This window comes from Macaca mulatta, chromosome 1, assembly GCF_049350105.2.
Source record: "Macaca mulatta isolate MMU2019108-1 chromosome 1, T2T-MMU8v2.0, whole genome shotgun sequence".
Lineage (NCBI taxonomy): Eukaryota > Metazoa > Chordata > Mammalia > Primates > Cercopithecidae > Macaca > Macaca mulatta.
The window spans coordinates 63993176-64013827 of NC_133406.1; the positions used below are offsets into that span (position 1 = coordinate 63993176).

Below are 20652 nucleotides of genomic sequence, written 5' to 3' on the forward strand. Positions count from 1 at the left end.
TTTTAAAGGGAGATATTCCCCATTATACTGTTCCTAAGTCCTAGATTTTGACTGTAGTGTTCGGGACATTCCGGAGAGTCACAGTGTTTATCCCGGTGCTGGACCAGAGTTGCTCCCCGGTGTTGCTGTGTGGCATCCAGCAAAGGCAGGTTGGGAGCCTGCTCCTTTTCATAGCCAGCTTTGCCTCCAGACCAGCAAGATGGAAGATAGGTGCCTTCACTAAGCCCCTCAGGTGGCCACAGGATGTGATCCAGAATGGTGGTCTCTACTTTTCTATTTGCTCCCATTTAGCCACCCAGTTTGGGAGCAGCCCTGTGATATTATGATTATCTCTTTCATTCATTTTGGGCTATTTGAGTTTTTAGGGCCCTTTCCTGTCCATTATCTCCTGTTCTTCTCAATAAGTCTGATATCTTCTGTTAGAGTAAAAGCTCCATCTCCTCTGATCTAAGACAGCTGCAAGGACAGAACAGACTCAGATTTCTTCTCTGCAAAGGCTCATCTTAAATCTTGGGCCCTATGGTATTGATTTTCTTCTAGTTATCTCTACAAATTTTTCTGGCTTTGCTGAAGGGGGAAAAAAATCACCAGACTGCATGCTTGAGCTTCAGGTTTCTCCTTAGCTGGCAACCTCAACCAGAAAAAAATTCTTTTTGAGAGCACTGAGCCTCAGGCACTAGTTTTGCCCTGTACTCCCCAGTGTCTAGCTCTTAACAGCTGGTGGCCATCCCTGGCCTCCATCTTTACTTTGCTGCATACCTCAGCTTGGTAAGTCCTTGATGTTGACTCCTTGACCTTACTGCCATCTTCTTTCCCCTGCAGGGGCCTCTTGAACTATGGGGAGCTTAGAAAATAGTGGGCTTTCTGTGTTTTATCTACCAGCAAAGCTGGGTACCTGAATCCTCATGTGACAGTGCTGCATGGCTGACTCCAGTATTCTTCAGGAGACACAGTAGCAGAAACAAAGACTTAGTTGAAAGCCCCAAGTGTGTATATCTGAAGTGTTAATACAGAGATGGGGACAGAGAGCTGCTCATGTCTGCAAAGCAGGACAGTCCCACTTTTGCAGAGGTGACAGTCCATAGCAATGCCGTATCTTCCATTTCCCATTGGAGTTAAGTTTCCAAAGGTCCATGAAGGTTTTATTCGTTTTTATGCCCCAAGAGAACTTTCCACAGTAATGAAAGAAATGTTAAGAACTGCAGGAAATGGGTAAGATTATAGATGGCCAAGGAAGGTGGCAAGGAACAAAAAAAGACAATGTATTTTAAAGGAAGACTTTATGGAGCTATTTCATGGATGCTGCTGGTCACCTGGGAAAATCTTGGATTTATTTGACAGTTCCCATTTTCCACTTAGGCTTCATGTATAAATGGGTTTGGGAGCTAGGAAGGGGAATAATACCCTCCCCAAGGAGCTGTGGCTGAGCTCCCAGTCCCCAGGACCAAACTGAGCTGCTGCAGCTGGGAAGCAGATTGGCGCAGCCCTCCTCAAAGAGCTCACAGCCCTGTGGTTATTCCCTGTCTTTTTCCCCTTGTATATTCCTCTTTGCAGCTTGTATCTTCCTTTTCTACAGGAAATCTCAGCCGCCTAGCCCACAGCTTTACCTGGGCCTGGTTGGGCTGCTGTCTCCTTCCTTTATTCTTCATAGCCCTTAATCACTTCTTATTCTTGGCCTCCCTGGGAGGGAGGGAAGAAGGGTTTTGTTCTGATGCTGGCCTCCTGGAAGGGCTGTATCCCACCAAGACAGATGGCTGCCTAGCCTATATTTAACTGTCTCTGGGGAAGAAGATTCCACAACCTATTTTGAAACCTGTTTCATTGATTGACAGCTTTCAAATTAGGAATTTCTCGCTGATACCTGACTTAAAATTTGACAGCTATAGTTGAAACTCATTTCCTTTCGTTTCTTTGAAATCATAGAGTTTGGGAAGGAGAGGGATTTTTGAAGTCATCTAGGCCTACCCCTAATGAAGAAAATAAGTTGAAGTTGAAACTGAGAATGCCTCCTCATCCTCTCATTGAGGATCCCATCAGTTTTGGGATCTGCCTTTGAAATCACACATTTGGGTACCATTCTGTAAAAATCAATTTAATTTTTGGGGAAAAACCAAGTGATTCTGGAGTTGGAAGTTTAGAGTGCGAGGCATTAACGACTTACTCTATTTTGTTTCTAGTGAGAAAGTTAAATGATGCTTATAGAATAACCTTGCCTCTATTGGCAGAGAATAAAAATAAACTGAGCTCTCCATATACAAAGGCTTCCCCAGTTCTTTTCCTTTCACTCATACCAATGCCTGTCAAGAAAAAAAAAAAGGTTATTTTTCTCTCCTCCATCAGTGGGATTCTCTGTATTTTAAATATCTAAGACTAATGTCAGGTGACTCAAATTCCACTGAAGTCTCCCTTTTTACTTGTCTTTCTGCTGCTGCAGACCTCTCCTGACGTGAGACTCTGCTGCTTCTCTTGACCGACTGCATCTCGATGGCAGAACACGGGTGAGAAGCTAATGATGTTGTCAGTGTGTGGAATCTTGTTATGTGGTATAGAAGTCCAGCATTCTAGGCAAATAAACCAAAAGGTATTAGACTGACTATAAAGGGGTCTTGGGAAGGGATCTTACTCCTTTTTGATAGTTGGTACTTGTACCTTTTCTCAACACCTGTGACATTGTTTTTTCCAGAGATAGCATCGCATGTCAAGTTGGAACATCAGTTGCTTGGATCAACCAATAAGTTGTATCCAGACCTGTGACCAAAACTGAGGTGGTATTTGGGACATCCTTCACCTTTTGGTCTGTGCTTCAGGCCATGAGTAGTTAGTGTATACCTCATGTTCACGGGCATTAGCATCTCAGGCTTTTGAAATACGGCTAAAATTTAGTATTCCACCTGCACTTGATCTACTTGAGAAGTATTTAACAGGTCTATTTTATAAAATCCCAGGGCAGCCTTTTCTGCTACCTGGTTGGATTGGGCTACGTGAATATAACTCATTTTGTTATCAACCTGAGAAATAGGCAGGTATACTGGAAACACCTTCTTATTTGGGGCAATTGGACTAGTAATTGGCCAGTTAATTCCAAAAGTCAGTTAAAACAGAGAGTCTTTAAAAACGAAGACAAAACAATTCTCTAGCATTTTATTTATTTTAATTATTTTGAGACAGGATCTCTCTGTTATTGCCCCAGCTGGTCTCTAACTCCTGGGCTCAAACCATCCTACAGTCTCAGCCTCCTGAGTAGCTGGGATTACAGGCACATGTCATCATCCAGTTAGCATTTTATTTTAATTTAAAAATATGTAAATGACAGACTGGCCAACATGTTGAACCCCATCTAAATACAAAACTTAGCCAGGCAGGTGGCAGGTGCCCGTAATCCCAGCTACTCGGGAGGCTGAGGCACGAGAATCACTTGAACCTGGGAGGCAAAGGTTGCAGTGAGCCGAGATCACACCACTGCACTCCAGCCTGGGCGACAGAGTGAGACCCTGTCTCAGGAAAAAAAAAAAGTAAATGTACACATATTCACAAATCTTTTTATGTGGGCCAGGACTTTTTCTTAAAGTATGGGTCCTTCAAGTAGAGTTCTGTTGACTTTCTTTCATAAATTATACATTTAACATTTGATCTGTGATTTTCCAGTTTCAGTTTAAGTGAACCAAGTTCTTAAATACATTTGAGAAATGAAGGACAGAATTCTTCCAGATTTTTAAGCTCCGCTACTACAACCTTTTACTATTGTCTTGCCCATATCTAATTCAGCAGCATTTTTTTTTTTTACCAACTTGCCTTCAAGTTTTTTCCAAGTATTCAACCTCTTTTTCATAGGAATATCTTTTTTTACACTGACATTTCACTGGTTTGTTTTATATAATAATTTAATATGTAATTAAAATAACAAGTATACCTATTATGAACTAACTACTGACCCTGAAGCAGCCAACCTGGCTGGTGGGAGTAAATGTGAGTAATACACAATCAGCCTCCAGTGTGCTATGCAACTTAGCCAGTTTATTTTGAAGAGTAGTTGAAGTATGTCACATAAGTTGGCAAGTCAGTTAAGAAAGTATCACCTGTATATTTCTCTCCTTTTTGCATCCACTGATTGCTATGGGAATTTTATCTTAGCACCTGTTATCATAATTCTTCTATTAGACTATAAGCTTTTGGATGGCAGGGCCCTTCTCTTAGTTATCTGTGTATCTCCAGTGTCTCCTGATACAGTGTCTGGCCTATAGTAGGTGCTCAGAAGTACTAACTAGATATATATATATATGAATGTATCTTTTAATTATATGTGTACATGTATGTGTATATTCATGTATCATGTACCATACACACATATACTTAGTTCAGTGCTATATATTTGTTGGTGCCAAACAGCTCTTTATTGAATAGATGGATATATGTGTGTATTACATAATGTACTCAAAATCCAAATGAGAACCTATAGAGTATCTATTGTTTAGGATTTTTGCCATACTGGTTCCTTGTGTTTGCATGAGAAACTGAAAATTGACTGTGGAGCTTTTAGGCTTGGATTGGAACAATATGTCTTTTAGGAAGATTACTCTTTTAATAATAACTAAAACTCATTCTTAGAATAATAAAAATCATATCAATACTAAGTAATATTTATCGATTGCTTACTATGTGCCAGGCAGTATGCTAAGTGTATGTTATCTTAGTTCATATCCACAGCCCTTCAGAGGTCTTCAGAAGACACAGCAAGGCATGTTGTGTTATTATTTCCATTTTTAGATGAGGACTCTTTGAGAGCCAGCAAGGAGGTGGTACAAGGTCTAATCTTTGAACAGTTGAGAAATGGGTAGTTTGTTTTCATAGTGTTGCTTCTTATTTTCAGGGTTGGGGGCCCTTCTAGGCGGGGTGAAAGGAACCCTTACATCTAGAGACTGCCTAGAGGGAGAAACTGACACTTGCTTTTGGCTTTCTGGGAACCAGGGTAGGTACTCTGTTGATTCCAGAGACTTAATAGGATCCTGTGACTGGGCATTGGGCAGAGTGTTTGAATAGCTTCTGGCCATGGTAGGTAAAGCCAAAGTGGCAGTGAAAACAAGCTACTGTGGGACATTAGACCCTGCCTGTCACTTTCTTCCCAGGCCACTCCCTTTTTGGAGGGCCCTTCTGAAACTCCTCTTGCTCTGTAGTCTGGATGCTTGTGAACAAGCTGCTTGCAGGTGCCAAAACAAACAGCAGTGTGGGTCTCAGGGCCTGGGCTGGAAGCTGGGCAGAGGGTGGAAGGGCTCCATTTGGGAGCAATGTTAATGGAAGTAATTTTTCCAGCTGAGGCATGGGGTTGGTTCTGAGCTGAATTTAAGAGAAGGCTATGGTCTTTTGTCCTTCCACACTTTTGGGACCCAGCAGATACTACAAATGCAATCTTTACAAATCCACTCACTGCCAGAAATGAATCTAAAAAAGTGCTAGTCTGTGGGCCTCTTGGTCAGGAAGGTGACAGCAGTGACAACAGCAGAAAAACAAATCAAACAAACAAAATGCCTGTGGGCTAGCAAACAGAATCTCTTTGCAAGGTTAATTCTGAATGTCAGACTCTTCCCTTTTTTGTAGGTTGGAAGGAGGCAGCAGCACAGGGAAAGAGAAAGCAGTTGGAGGCCACCTTCTTTAGTTCCCCTTCCCCAAAGAAGAGCAGTAGCTAGTATTGTGGTTGGCATTAAATTGATATAAAGACACCCTGACCTGGAAGTTAAATGAAAAGATTTTTTTTCTTTCTTTTTTGAGACGGAGTCTTGCTCTGTCACCCAGGCTGGAATGCAGTGGCGTGATCTTGGCTCACCGCAGCCTCCGCCTCCAGGGTTCAAGCAGCTCTTGTGCCTCAGCCTCCCGAGTAGCTGGGACTACAGGCATGCGCCACCATGCTGGGCTAATTTTTGTATTTTTAGTAGAGACGGGGTTTCACCGTGTTGACCAGGCTAGTCCTGAACTCCCAACCTCAGGTGATCCATCTGCCTCAGCCTCCCAAAGTGCTGGGAATTATAGGCATGAGCCGCTGCTCTCAGCCAAATGAAAAGACTTTTGATGTACTTTTTAGCCAGAGGGAGTTTATGCTGCTGTGTGGCCAGTTTTTCCGTATGTCTGCGGCAGTTACAATTTTTGACAGATATCTTGAGAAGAGTATAGATTTTGATAGAGGGAGTAACTTTATTAGCAAGACTGATTTCATGTTAGAATGAATTCTCTGGGTGTTTTTCGAGTTACTTTATGTTCCTTAAAAAGAAAGACATTGGGCCGGGCATGGTGGCTCACGCCTGTAATCCCAGCACTTTGGGAGGCCAAGGCGGGTGGATCACGAGGTCAGGAGTTTGAGACTAGCCTGACCAACATGGTGAAACTCCGTCTGTACTAAAAATACAAAAAAATTAGCTGGGCGTGGTGGTGCGTGCCTGTAATCCCAGCTACTCAGGAGGCTGAGGCAGAGAGCTGCTTGAACCCAGGAGGCGGAAGTTGCAATGAACTGAGATTGCTCCATTGCATTCCAGCCTGGCAACAGAGACAACGTCTCAAAAAAAAAAAAAAAAAAAAAAAAAAAAAAAAAAAGGCCTTGACTGGTCTTGGCAGTCTTTGGGTTTTATTCAGAACAACTGTGTAGAGTTGGCCAACTCAGGAATTCTAGACTAGGGAGAGAATTTTGCAGAGCTGTTGAGCATGTCTGTGGAAATGTGCTGTACTCATCACTATAGAATGGTTCTCCAGTTTGACTATAAACTCATGGAGCTGGCTCCTTGAAATGCTAGCATCCTAGCCATGCATGCATGCAAGCAAGCAGAATTTGTTCATGCCTAGGCCATATGTGGATGTCAGTCTTCTTCAGTTTCATATCCGGTTTCTGCTTGCCTGAGTTAGAAATGAAGTCATCCGGCACTCACAAAACCTCTGGTCTTAGAGGCTTAAAAACAAAAACAAAACAAACATAGCAACTATCCCACACCACCTTAGTGAGGTGGATATTATTGTCCTCTTTTCAGAGGTGAGGAAACTAAGGCTCAGAAATTAAGATACGTGCTCACGGTCACACAGGTCCTAGGAACTGGGATCCAGGATCCCAAAGTCTGCCTCTAAAGCCTATGCTTTTCCCATAGGGCTGCTGAACCTGACCTTTGCACTTCTTCCATTCCTTGGAAGTAAATTGAAATGAGTTTGGGTTGGCGCTGTGGCTCACACCTATAATCCCACCACTTTGGGAGGCTGAGGTGGGTGGATTGCTTGAGCCCAGGAGTTTGAGACCAGCCTGGGCAACATAAGGAGACCCCATCTCTACAAATAATTTAAAAATTAGCTGGACTTGGTGGTGCCCACCTGTGGTCCCAGCTACTTGGGAGGCTGAGGCAGGAGGATCACCTAAGCCCGGGAGTTGGAGGCTACGGTGAGCTGTGATCATGCCTCTATACTCTGGCCTGGGTAAGAGAGCAAGACCCTGTCTCAAAAACAAGCTAACAACAACAACAACAACAACAAAACTCCTAAAAAACAAAAGAAATGGGTTTGAGAGAGAAGAAGAGAGAGAAACTAAACTGTGGGTGTTTGTAGTTAGGTACTTGTGGAGGACCACCTACCATCAGATGGGAGTGGCTAGCCCTTTTGTTTTCATTTATGCAGACAGACTTCCTTTTCTACATCTGCTTGTTGTACCCGGTAGAAATAAGGATGCTGCAATAGAGCAGAGGAGCTAAACGTGACTTCCTCTGACTTACATAATAAAATAAGAATCTCCCCAATGGCCCTTTCCTGTCTGCTGGTCACTGTGATGAAGTGGGCCACCCTAGGGACAGCTTCACTTAAGGGCCTCCCCAGGGTTATCAGGTCCACAAAGGGTCTTGGGATCAAATGTGCAGCTAAATTGATGAGATCAATTCATTAGGATAAAGACTTCTACTTCTAAACAGTATGGTGCTTGGGTCAGTGTCTCTTTAGAAGTTAATGTATAGATAAAAAATTTCATATTAGGGAGAGCTCTGTGCTGCCCTTTCCCAAAGCTTTGGTTATTTGATGGGAGGGCAAGACTTCTTAAACCTGCATCAGAATATTCAGCTTTGAAAGATGACAGTTTTTCTTGAGGTTAATTTTGTACCTGCTGTTTCTTTTAGAAATGATTGCTCTATGGGTTTAAAAGGTGACCCAAATGACTTTTTTATTATTATTATTTTTTAACTCTGGGAGGAGTTTGCGTGTGTGTTTGTGTGTATGTGTGTTTTATCTCTTTCAACTCTGACCACCTGGCAGTCAGCCTAATCTCTGCTCTCGTGTTGACCCTTTAATTCAACATTTAATTACCTATCTTGGTATCTATATGAATTTTATTTTATTTTTTTGGCTTTTTTTGAACTCATAAAGGGCATCCTAGTTCCTAGAGGGCATAGTGCCCATCTCCCCCCATCCCCCGGTGGACACTCTTTTCCAAAAGACACATGGTACCCTTCACACCTGAGCTGTGGTGGTTGGGTTTGTCCCCTTTGCTTTTGTTCGCAGAACGCCTTTACACCTTTTGCAGTTGACGGTTCTGTTGTACTTGTAAGGAAAATCAGTTGAAATAAAAAGAGATTAAATTGAGAGACAAAAAGATGCTGTCATACTCCCAGTTAGAGGCAGACTTTAGTCTGTATTTTCAGATTTATTTTGATTATAAAGTATAGTCTCCCCACCGCCACCCCCTGGCTGCTTTTCTTTGTAGTTCTGTAATCAGGAGTCTGTTATTCTCTTTCCAGTGCTGTAATTAGTAGTCTGGTCTAAAACATAAAAACCTGAAAGTTATTAATGGAAATGTCACTACTCACCTCATTTTTACAGAGGCTACTTGGCCTCTAAGTCATTGAGTCTTTGGGAAAACATCATTTAGCATTGACTGTGTGCAAGAACTGTGCTGTATGCTGGGGATTTAAAGACAAATAAATAGGGTTCCTGCCTCTGAGCGTGCATCATCTCACTAGTGAGGCTCACATACAAACAACCAGGCAAAATTCAGTGTCATTGAGAAATGTTATAATTGAGTTATATATAGGGTTCTTATTTTGCACTTCTCTGTAGAGTAGTAGTTTCCATACTGTGTGGTATTTGCCTGTTCACTTGCCTGTACCATGTCTCTTGAGGGCCAGGAACAAATATGGATATAGACATGGAACCACAAGCGAATAGATGTTTCTTAATAATGCTAGGCCTGTCTTACAAGGTGTTCCATAGTGAAGCCACCTGTGAAACAATGGATTTTGCCTTCTTGTTTGTTAACTAAATGCTTGATTTGCTTTTTAGGATTCTATTAGGTTAAATCATATGACATTACCATTTTGTTGATAATTTCACATGATTTCATATAATAAAAAGAGATCAATTTTACAAACTTCTGGTTTTCTTTAAGTTTAGGTCATGCACAGAGGTGAAGTTCTGCACAGGTACTGGGCATCCTATATGTATTTCCACTAGGTTACTATTTCTGAGTGTGAGTCTCTATTTGGAACTTCAGAGAGGGAGCCTGTTGCCCAGTTATTCCAGTGTCACTCAGCTCTGGCGTGGAATTCTTCTAGGTAGTGCCTTTTTGTAGACTGGACAGGGAATAAAACTGCTGCTCTGTGCCCATTTATAAATATTTGCATTTACCTTGGAGAATGTACAAGACCCAGGCTTCATGTGTGTGTGAGAGAAAATAGCAAGTGAAAAGGATGTGTACACAGCAGCATGAATGGGGTGCTATTCTTAGCTGGGGCTCTAACCTAGAGAACAGGAAACAAGATGCTTCTGAATGTGGACTACGGCTGCCCTATGCTAGAGCCAAGAGGCTTTGAGTCATAGGGAAACTCATGACAGTTGCTAGTGTCCTTCAGACCTTCCTCTTTTGTAGAAAGTTTCATCCTTGGTGCATCTCAGACTGAGATGGAGGAGGGGGTGGCTCTCTTTTCTAAGGAATCTAGAGAGAAAGGGCAGATGTAGTCTTGATCAGTGGGCTTCTCAGCTGTGCTGCTTCTTCTGTAGAGACAATCTGGATCTATTTGGTTGATGGAGCAGCTCCTCTCATTCTGAGTGGGTTTAGCATTTGAGAAATAGTGGGGTAACTTGGCTGACTGGACTAAACCTTCTTTGGCAATTTATAATAAATGCTCTCTGATTTATTGTTTATTTTTTCACATTAAGGTTGAACCTGATTTGCCCTTGAAAGTTAAAGAGCAGGACTAGGACTAGAAATGCCTGATGTATACTGTAGCACACAGTGGAGTGTCGTCCATTTTTTAGTCACTTGGTGACTAGTGATTAATTGATTTGAATATGTCAATGTCTGGCAATTGGACCAATTACTCAGCTTCCCTATCTGATGGTGTGGTTGATAGAAATGTTTCCAGGTGGCATTTTCCCACAGGATTAGGATGGTGGTAGCATTAGCCAGGATCTCTTTTGTCACTACCACTGTTACTGAATGATCTGTATTTTGAACTTCCTTGACTTAGTATTATACATCCAGCCCCTACCCTAAATGCTTATTATTTAATATGGACAACTTACAGGTTAATGTTTTAAAACTTTTTTTTTTTTTTAAGATGGAGTCATGCTCCGTCACCCAGGCTGGAGTGCAATAGTGCAATCTTAGCTCACTGCAACCTCTGCCTCCCAGGTTCAAGTGATTTTCCTGCCTCAGCCTCCCGAGTAGCTGGGATTACAGGCAACTGCACCATGCCCAGCTAATTTCTGTATTTTTAGTAGAGACAGGGTTTCACCAGGTTGGCCAGGCTGGTCTCAAACTCCTGACCTCAGGTGATCCACCCGCCTCGACCTCCCAAAGTGCTGGGATTACAGGTGTGAGCCACCGCGCCTGGCAAAACAGCATATCTTTAATTAGAACTCAACATGAGATGGTATTTCTTCAAAGAGGGCCTGAAATTGTGGTATTACCTCCAAGCGAACTCTATGAAAGAAATCGGGTCGGTATATAAACCATTTAATTTCTCCATTTCTCTAAATAGGGAAAAAAAAATTTTTTTTTTCTTTTTTACTCAGAACACCAAGCGCATTCAACCACCTCAAAAGAGGTTATAGCTAGGGCGCCCCTCTTAGAAGAAAAGACATTTTTTTTTCCCTTAAGATTGGTGCATGGAAACTTAGAGCCTCATTTCTACCATCTCTCCTGATTTGATATAGATTTATGAGAAATGAATATGGGGAAAATACTGGCTGTGGACTTGAAAACTGTTAACTTGGTGAACAGCCTGTTCTTTTTCATGTTAACTGTGTACTTTGACTATTCAAGATCCCTATACTTCTCATTTGTCATGCCACATTATTGCTGCAAGTTAGCCTCCTTAGATAAGATACATAGCAGTTAGCTGTCTTCACCTGATGGGGAGGAATAGGGTGGAGAAAAGAATGTGACCAGTTGTTGTCAACTTCTCTGTGGAAGTGGTAACCATGTCAGAGCCAGGCCCTGGAGACCTGGCTTGGAAAAGCATGAAGTTTTCCTACCAGGGACTTCTTTTTTTTTTTTTTTTTCCTCCAGACAGATTTATTGAATATAGCAAAATTCTATATACAAAGTGACTTGGACCTGCTGCTTCAAAACATGATCCTTTCTTACTCATATCTTGATAGTTGGTCCATAGAACATTAGAAAGCAACTGACTCTTAAATAAATAGAAAAGTGCCCAATGCACATTAAATGAATGGCCTAACTTCTGGAACTTTAGTAGTTCTATAAGGTAATTAACATAGGTAGGATCGAGTTCCTGTGATAGGCTGCTGAAGAACAGATATGAGGCGTCAAGAGGCCATTTTGTGCACTGCCACTGTGATGCCATCATGTTTCTGGATAATAATGTTCCCATTATCTGATTCTAGACACACCACAGGAATATCAGTGGGGTCAGAGGTTAGCTTAGCTGCTTGCTGGGCTAGAACAGATACCACTCCAGCATGCTCGTCTGACAGGGTCCCACGGCAACCCAGATTAAGTCCTTGTGAATCTTGTACAGGACTCCAACAATGGAGGGATTCTTCATTGTGTCTTCCAAGTGCTGCTCCAAGGTTGCCTCCATCCCACCCACCGACCACCCAGGCCCAGAACCCAGCGACACAGCATGTCCTTCTCCAGCACAGGCCTCAGTCACTTCCCTACCAGGGACTTCTGTAGAGCCCTAGACCTTTCCATCTTAGTGCCGAGTTAAATGAGTCACATAGCCTTCAGGTAAAGTCATTTCCAAGGGATTGTGAGAATGTGCCCAGCTTGGTATGGACTGTGTCACGCTTACTTGTACTGGCTTATCTTTGCTACTAATTTGTGTGTGTGTGTGTGTGTGTTATTTTTCTTTTAACTATTGTTGATGATTTGAGTGATGCTAAAGATTTTGATGATGGTAACTTTCTGTCAGAGATATAGATGCAAGACACCCAGAGAATTGATCTTGCCCTTCATCTGACACATTGTGACCAGTTTGTTGAACGTGGTAAGGCCTGGAGTTGTCACTTCGAATGTGTTCTTAATCTGGGAAATTTGAAGAGGTCTGCAGCAGGGAGGCTGGTCAGGGAAGTAGCTTTGCAAAATAAAATCTTCATACTGATGCAGTCGCAGGGAACTTGCCTTTGGGTTTGTGATTGCAAAGTGCTGAATCAGTCTTTGGTGTGGATACAGAATATTTGAAGCTAGTTGAAGTGTAGGGGTGTCAGGACAGGAGAAATGATGAGATGAAGGCGTATCAGAGGCTGAAGGTCACGTGATTTTTTCCTAGTAAAGGTTCCTTTGATGTGGAATTTATCTGTTTAGTCCCCCTAATTGGAGTTGTGATCTGGTGTCTGTTCCTGAAGACTCTGCTTTTGGCCCTGGACTACTTAATTCTCTTTGCTCACCAAATCGATGACATAAGTTACAAGTTATGAGATTTAATGCTTAGAGTATGGTTTTGGATTATAGGTTCCTTGCATTTTTAAGTTAGCAGTTAGCAGAAAGAAACCAAGAGAAGCAGCATGGTACAAACAAAACCCCAAATAAGTGCTAGTGTTAGAAAGAACTGGGTTCAAATCCTAGCTGTGCCACATGTAAGTTTTATCATGAGAGTAAATTGCTTTATCTCCCAGAACCTCAGTGTTCTTGTTGCTAAATGTGCACAAAATAACTAGCTATCTTATAGGGAGGTTGTGAAGTTAGAGTGAGTGAAGGTGACATGTCTAGTAAGGGCCTGGCATGTAGAAGCACACAATCAGCTTTAGCTGTTTCTGTTATTAGCAGTGGACTTAGCACTGTGTAAATCTGTCCTTCCATGCTTCCCACTTGCCCATTTGTCAAATGGACTTGACATTCCTTGCTCAATGGTTGACAGGTAGCCAAGTGAGATATCTGAGCTGTTGGGGATGGATGTGTATCTCAAGATCCTGGCATCCAGACTGGGGCTCTACAAGTTGCACTATATTTGCAAGTTGTAGCAGAACTATATTAAAAACATGCCCTGCCTGTTTCCCCTTGTTGGTCCTCCCATTCAGAGAGGGGCTTTCTGGCCTTGTGCTTTAAATAGTCCTCAGATGGTAACGTGGATAGTAGATGAACACAATTCTTGTGAATCCATTTGCCTTGTGTTTGGGAGCTCTATTCTTAGACCACAATCACCGGAATAGAAGCCTCTGACCCCACATCCGAACTGAAGCTATGTGGGCCTGGCTAATGGATTTCTTTGGGAAGCTGGGACAAAGGACTGGGTCTGCTTCTGTCACTGACTAAGCCAGGTATGGAGCAGTCCATTAAAAACCAGTCTCCTCCCAATTGTCTGGAGTTTATGAGCCTGGCTTACCTAGGATCTTTTCTATGTTATGATCCTAATTAAAGTTCAGCTTGTTTACTCTGCTCCAGTCAAGGAGTTACAGGCGAATCAAGGCAGATAAGATGTTTATGGATGAACCCTGTTTCATTTTCCTCGGATCCACAATTAAAGAATTAACAGCACTTGTTATTTATTGAGCAGAACTGTGGGAGGGAGGAGGGCTTTAGTGCTTGTTTTGCTGCTTTTGTGAGCCCAGGGCTGCGCCAGCAGCATTTCACTTTTAATCCTTAGTATTGTTAGGCCTATACTTCCACCTATAGAGGTGGAAATTGAGGATCTTAACTTGCCCAGGGGTTCATGATCACAAACCTTCTGCTACTTCATACCTTGAACACCATCTCTTCTAATAGATGGGCAATAGTATGGTCATTTCTGTGAAGATACTGGTGACTTAAAAGCATTACTAAATGTTTATTAAACACTTGAATATAGTTATATATGTGAGAATGGGTTCACATCTAGGGCTCCTGACAGTATTTGTCAAGATGCTGGCCCCAAACCCTGAGTTTGTCATGTTATTTAGGCATATTTTGTTGCCCAACTCTGAAGCCAAATGATGCCAGGGAGAGGGAACCTCCATACTGTGGGGGTGTTTCTAAGAGCAGCCTGATCCTTAATTATCCTACTAAAGACAGTGTCCTCTGTTTGTGGAGTGCCTTTCTGCAGGGAACCCCTGGAGCTACCAGAGACATGATCTCAGCCTCATAACATCCCTGTTAAGGTAGGAGGGGGCTGAAATCATTTGTTCTCCTTCACATTGAAGGGAGACTCAGGCACGGATGGGAGACAGAGGCACAGAAGTTAAATAATTAGTCCAAGGTCACATCAAATGATTTCCAACTCAGCTGATGAATCTGTCTAGGTCTTGGTCTCCCAAATATTGCAGCTTCCCTTACAATGTAATTTGATCTCGAACACTTTACATGTCTTATTTTTCTTCCTCCTTTTTCTATTTTGGTAAATAAGATGTTTTTTTACACCTACTGCCTGATTAATGTTGGGTTTTAATTTAGCCCTTCAAGATGATCAACGACTTAACCGAGGAAACTGCTGCCAGAATGTAGTTTATAATGTACCCTTTTTCCTATGCTCAGTTTTCTGCTTCTATATATTGTACATTGTCAGTCTCTGTGGGTTAAGAACTTTGGGACTCTCAAGAGTCACCTTGACCGAGGAGCTTCTGCAGTTGGGAATTGTCACCTTTCTCAGAGCAGTGCTATTGGGAAAAAAAAAAAATCTAGACATTTTTGTTCTCAGCTTCACAGAGGAAGTGGAGCACATTCAAGGGTAGCCCATTGGCTTCTCCTATAGGAATAGTATAGATTTGGCTTATTTTATTCCTTGTTTATTATAATATTATTATTCATAAGCATACCTTTTTAGTTACCCTCATGATTTAGTATCTGTAAGAACATGAGCTTACTGTTTGTGTAATATTTGTCCCTGTATTTTAGATGGGAGTTGCTGAGGCGGTGTAAGGTTTGGTGACTGTATCTGGCCTCTCAGGGAAATGGCCAAGTTGTTCAGATTCTTAGCTGTATTATGTGAAGTTGTCAGCGTCATTGCTTACTACTGTGAAATAAGTTATAAAGAGGAACTTTTAATAAAAATAAATAAGATTCACTCAGGGGAGGGGTATTCATTGTTGGTGAAATATGTCTACTACCAGATGCTTTTTGGTCTCCCAATGACCTATCAAACTGCACATCTTTTGGCTTTGTAATATATTCAGTTCCACATTTATTCATTCAAGATTTTTTGTATCCTCATTATGTGCGAAGTACTGGGTTGGATGCTAGGTGACAGAGATGAACAAATCCCTAGTCTTAGGATTTCACAGTGGATGTTGGAATTTAGTGCCGTTTAGCTTCATTAGGTTCTGCAGTAGTCCCAAGATTTTCCAAGATCATCCTGTCCTCCAGTGTCCTATTGATTCAACTTCAGAATATATCCCAGACTCTGTCCCTCTTTACCCTTCACTGCTGTTGCCCTGGGCCCATCTGCCATTATCTCTCACCTGGATTATCTCAGTAGTTTCCCAACTGGTTTCCTTGTTTCCACTCTTGCCTCCTTCAGTTTACTCTCAATATAACAGCTAGAACAATCCTTTTGCAATGGAATTCAGATCATGTTTACTCCTCTGTTCAAATCCTCTCATGACTTTCCATTTTTTTATATGATCTGGCTCCTACTATCTGTCTCACTGAGTTTCCTACTACTTTCCTGCTCTTTCTCCTCTTAATAAACACTGGGCTCATGGTGTTTCCTTTAACATGCCAGGCATGCTTGACCCTGTCCTGTCTCAGGGCTTTGCTGTTCCCTCTGCCTGGAACATTCTTCCCATAGTGTCTGCATGGCTCACTCGCTCACTGCTTTGGATTGTTGCTCAAAAGTCACCTTATCAAAGGCCTTTCCCAAAGGATTAAAAATCATTCTACTATAAAGACACATGCATACGTATGTTTATTGCAGCACTATTCACAATAGCAAAGACTTGGAACCAACCCAAATGCCCATCAGTGATAGACTGGATAAAGAAAATATGGCACGTAAACACTATGGAATACTATGCAGCCATAAAAAAGAATGAGTTCTTGTCCTTTGCAGGGACATAGATGAAGCTGGAAACCATTATTCTCAGCAAACTAACACAGGAACAGAAAACCGAACACCGCATGTTCTCACTCATAAGTGGGAGTTGAACAATGAGAACATATGGGCACAGGGAGGGAAACATCACACACCCGGGGCCCGTCGGGGGTTGGGAGGCAAGGGGAGGGATAGCATTAGGAGAAATACCTAATGTAGATTATGGGTTGATGGGTGCAGCAAACCACCGTGGCACATGTGTACCTATGTAACAAACCTGCACATTCTGCACATGTATCCCAGAACTTAAAGTATAATTAAAAAAAAAAAAAAGAAAAAAAAAAAAGTAACCTTATCAAGAACCTCTAGGCTACTCTGCATGAAATATACCCCACTTCACATTTCCTATTTGATGTCTGACTTCCCCTCCTCCTTCACTGAAATGTAAGCTCCATAAGGGAAGGGATTTTGTCTGTTTTGTTCTGTTGTATCTGTAAATACCTAGAAGGTGCTTAGTAAATATTTGTTGGTTGAATGAATAAATCAGCCTATTATTTAATCAGTCAATGTCTTCTGTAAAAAGGACTTCTCATACCATTGGCACATATCTGTATGATGGCTGGTGTAGAGAGGGACATGGTCAGAGTGGCTCTGTCTGTGTGGAATAGTTTTCTTAGTATAATCCCGGAAGACTCCTATTCGGGTTAAGCCACAGATTTAGCCTTATTAGTACCACTCTTTAATCATAAAGTCAGAGGATGTTACGATTGGAAGGGATCTGGGGGACTGTTTGGTCCTCTTTTCTCATTATTGATGTGAGAATAACAGAGCCTAGAGAAAGTAAGTGAATTACTCACAGTCATAAATCTGTAGGGGCCAATCTGAAATTAGGCTTCTGACATCTGATTCTGTAGTCTTTCCTACATGTGTTCCCCCTGGCTGAGACAGTTTGTGGGCTTTCAGATTTGACAATTTTCTCTCCAGTCTCTAACCAGGAGCTTTTATCTGGACATTCTAGGTTAGCGTAGATGGACGATGACCCTGTAATGTGTGGAAATCCCAAAGGGTGAGCACTGTGAATGGGAACTACCCCAGATGTGTCAGGAGCACCACAGGCACTCTCACTCTTCCATTGGCAGATGTGTAGGGTGGAAAGGAAACCAAAATCAAGACCCTTTGTCACTCCAGTTCTTTTCTTACATGTCACAGTCAAATGTGTCTCCATTTAAATTCAGATTTTTTGATGAATGGCCAGACCAGCTGCAGGCCCTTTGGGCCAGAAGCCTTGATCTCGCCAACTGTTCATTTTCTTGATGGACTTCCTTATTTCAGGCATTTGTGTGTAGCTGGTCTATTGTGGAGTTGTCAGAGGGGTGTAGAGCTCACTCTTTGGGACAGTCAGTCCTCCCCGTGCAGCATGTCCCAAAGCTGGCCTGCCTCCATCCTCTTTCTAAGTGTGTGAGGTCTTTTGTTAAACAGGGTAAAGTGAGAGAGGACTCCTAAAGAGAGAAAAACTCCTCCAGCATTTGCTGGAACATGTTTGTGAACTGACCAAGATGTAATTGGGATGGTATAAAAAAAGACTTACATTTTACTTAATTTCTTGCTGTCCGGTTTGTGATATATGGTGCCCCAAATTGAGTTTAGAAGGAGCTTTGATCATATGTCAAGAAGGTGTCATATTTAATTCTACTCCCTGCGGCCTCTCTTACAATACCAGTCATGCATAAAGCCCATGGTTTTGCTGCATCTAGTTTTACTCAAGCAACGGCTCTGGACTTTCATAGTTTACACCGACATATTTCTAGTTTGCATCTGAAATGTACTCTGAGGATGCTGACTTCCAGATAGCTATTTTTGGGTTAAGGGAAGTTCACGTCTCCTGAGTATAGTAGTCATACCACCTGGAGAGCTTCATTTTGGTTTGGTGACAAAATTTATTTTAGCTTAGTTTTCTTGCATTAGGTGGGGAAAAGAAGACCAGAAAAGTTTAGGGCATTTTTCTGAGACACTCAGCAAAACTATGAGGCCTAGAATTGAGAACTGGGTATTACTCTGTAGATGATGTCTTTTCAAGTTGGGCTAGTGGAGTTTCTGAGCAGCAGCTGCATTCTCCTTATACATCTTCAGGTTTTGTAAAATTACCTTTAGCCCTCTAAGTGATCAGATCTGTCTCACTGTCACTCATGGGAGCCCTTGGTCTGGACAAGGTGGACCTAGAGTAGCTGAGTTCAAACAACTGAGGTGGCAGGAGGGGATCTCCCACTTGATTCTTTTTTTTTTTTTTCTTTGAGACAGAGTCTTGCTCTGTCACCCAGGCTGGGGTACAGTGGCGTGATCTCGGCTCACTGCAGCCTCCACCTCCCGGGTTCAAGTGATTCTCCTGCCTCAGCCTCCTAAGTAGCTGGGATTACAGGCGCCCACCACCATGCCTGGCTAATTTTTTTATTTACAGTAGAAACGGGGTTTTGCCATGTCAGGCTGTTCTCCAACTCCTGACCTCAAGTGATCCACCCGCCTCAGCCTTCCAAAGTGCTGGGATTACAGACATGAGCCACTGTGCCCAGCTCTTATATATTTTTTTAATTGAAGAGTTAGAGAAGCAATCTCAAGGTCAGGACAACTCACCCTGAGGTTCTTCTCACTTGTCAGGGATTGTGCTGGATTCTGACTTAGGTTCTGCCATCAAACACAGAATGCCCTGATCCTTAGAGGCAGAGGCAGCTCTTCAGCCTATGGGGTAAATAACCAGGGAATGGAATTCTCACCAATTCTTATTTTGTATGCTGAAAGTTTTACTTTAAGATTTGGGCCTGCTTTTTTCTTTCTCTCTCTCTCTCTTTTTTTTTTTTTTCCAGTAACAGTTTAAAATTGGTGCCTTAGACACAAGCAAAAGGATATTAGCCCTGCTTTGGAAATAAGTATGAGCCCACATGTAATTTTTTAGTTTCTCCTCTCCCTTCACTTTTTGGTCTCTTGGTAGTATGCTAATTATGTTCTTTTTCTGCATCTTTTTTCCCCGTTCTTTGGCAGATATTATTACTTGTTTTGAAAGAGTAGGTGAAGAGCTGTTTTTAGGACTCTTTGAAAAGGTACAGTATGGATGACAGTCTTGGCTAAATGTAATCAGATCCAGGAAGCTGGAGTCAGTGTGAGCTGGAATCAGTTCAAATGAACAAAGCACTGGCGCTCAGTGGCAAGAATACAAGTGACCACAAAGTGTTAAACACATCTGGAAAGGGATTCTGACATCATCCTGAAAATCTTCGGGGAATACGTGTAGCCTGTAGACCCATTCCTCTTTGACCCTATAAAGATTCTTTGAAGAGTAATACCCTGAGTGGTTTTCTGGCCAGCTTGCCTGCTCATTTATCTTTGAGGAGATGGAAGGAGACAATATGCCTCGTGGAGATCCACAGGCCCCAGAGGTGTATGGATTGTGCATTTGGAAGTGCTGAAGCTGAGAGACTGGGTCTCTTGGTGGACCCTAAGGGATCTGCTTTTCCTCTACTCATTGTCTCTACACAACTTTTCCTGGCAGCCGGCATTGCTGTTTAGATGGGTTGTTCTTTGCTGTTTAAGTTGTTTGGCAGTGGTGTGTCAGGATGCGGGTTTTCTGAATACTTTCCCAGCTGGTTACTTGAGTGGTGGTTAGGGAGGGGCTGTTCTGGGGCTGCTGTGGAGCTGTCGAGGTCGGGTGTCTGTCTGGATACTCACAGCTGGTCTATAGAGGAGAACGCTGTTCTCATTCTGCTGCCTTTGGTGGTGCTGTGTGTGGCTCTTTAGATGTGGGTGGAGATGAGTTGGGGGAGTTAATGAGATCTTTTTTGAGCTGCTTTTGATAAAGTAGACTGCACTACAGGATTCATTGTGACTTTTTCCCTTAACCTGTGCATACTTCTCTGCTAGCCCTTGTGAAAGAGAGTTCAGCCCCTCTTGCCCTCTTGCTCTTTCACTCTCTCTTGCCCTTCTGCCATGGGATGATGCAGCAAGAAGACCCTCACCAGAGGCATGTTCTTTGACCTTGGACTTCCTAGCCTCCAGAACTGCAAGAAATTCTTTTCTTTTTCCTTCCTTCCTTCCTTCCTTCCTTCCTTCCTTCCTTCCTTCCTTCCTTCCTTCCTTCCTTCCTTCTCTCCTTCCTTCTCTCTCTCTTTCTTTCTTCTTTTTTTTTAAATTATGCAGTCTGTGGCATTCTGTTATAGCAGCATGAAATGGACAAAGACGGTCTCCATTTTCA

At 42.4% G+C, this 20652-nt stretch overlaps 1 protein-coding gene and 1 pseudogene across 19 annotated transcripts in view; one reads left to right on the plus strand and one right to left on the minus strand.

Moving 5' to 3' along the window:
* The window catches only part of SRGAP2 (SLIT-ROBO Rho GTPase activating protein 2), a 249373-nt gene that overhangs the window by 30480 nt on the left and 198241 nt on the right, over window positions 1–20652 (plus strand). The gene's annotated exons all lie outside the window — the stretch shown is intronic.
* Window positions 11671–12050, minus strand: LOC144341409 (ragulator complex protein LAMTOR5 pseudogene; annotated as a pseudogene).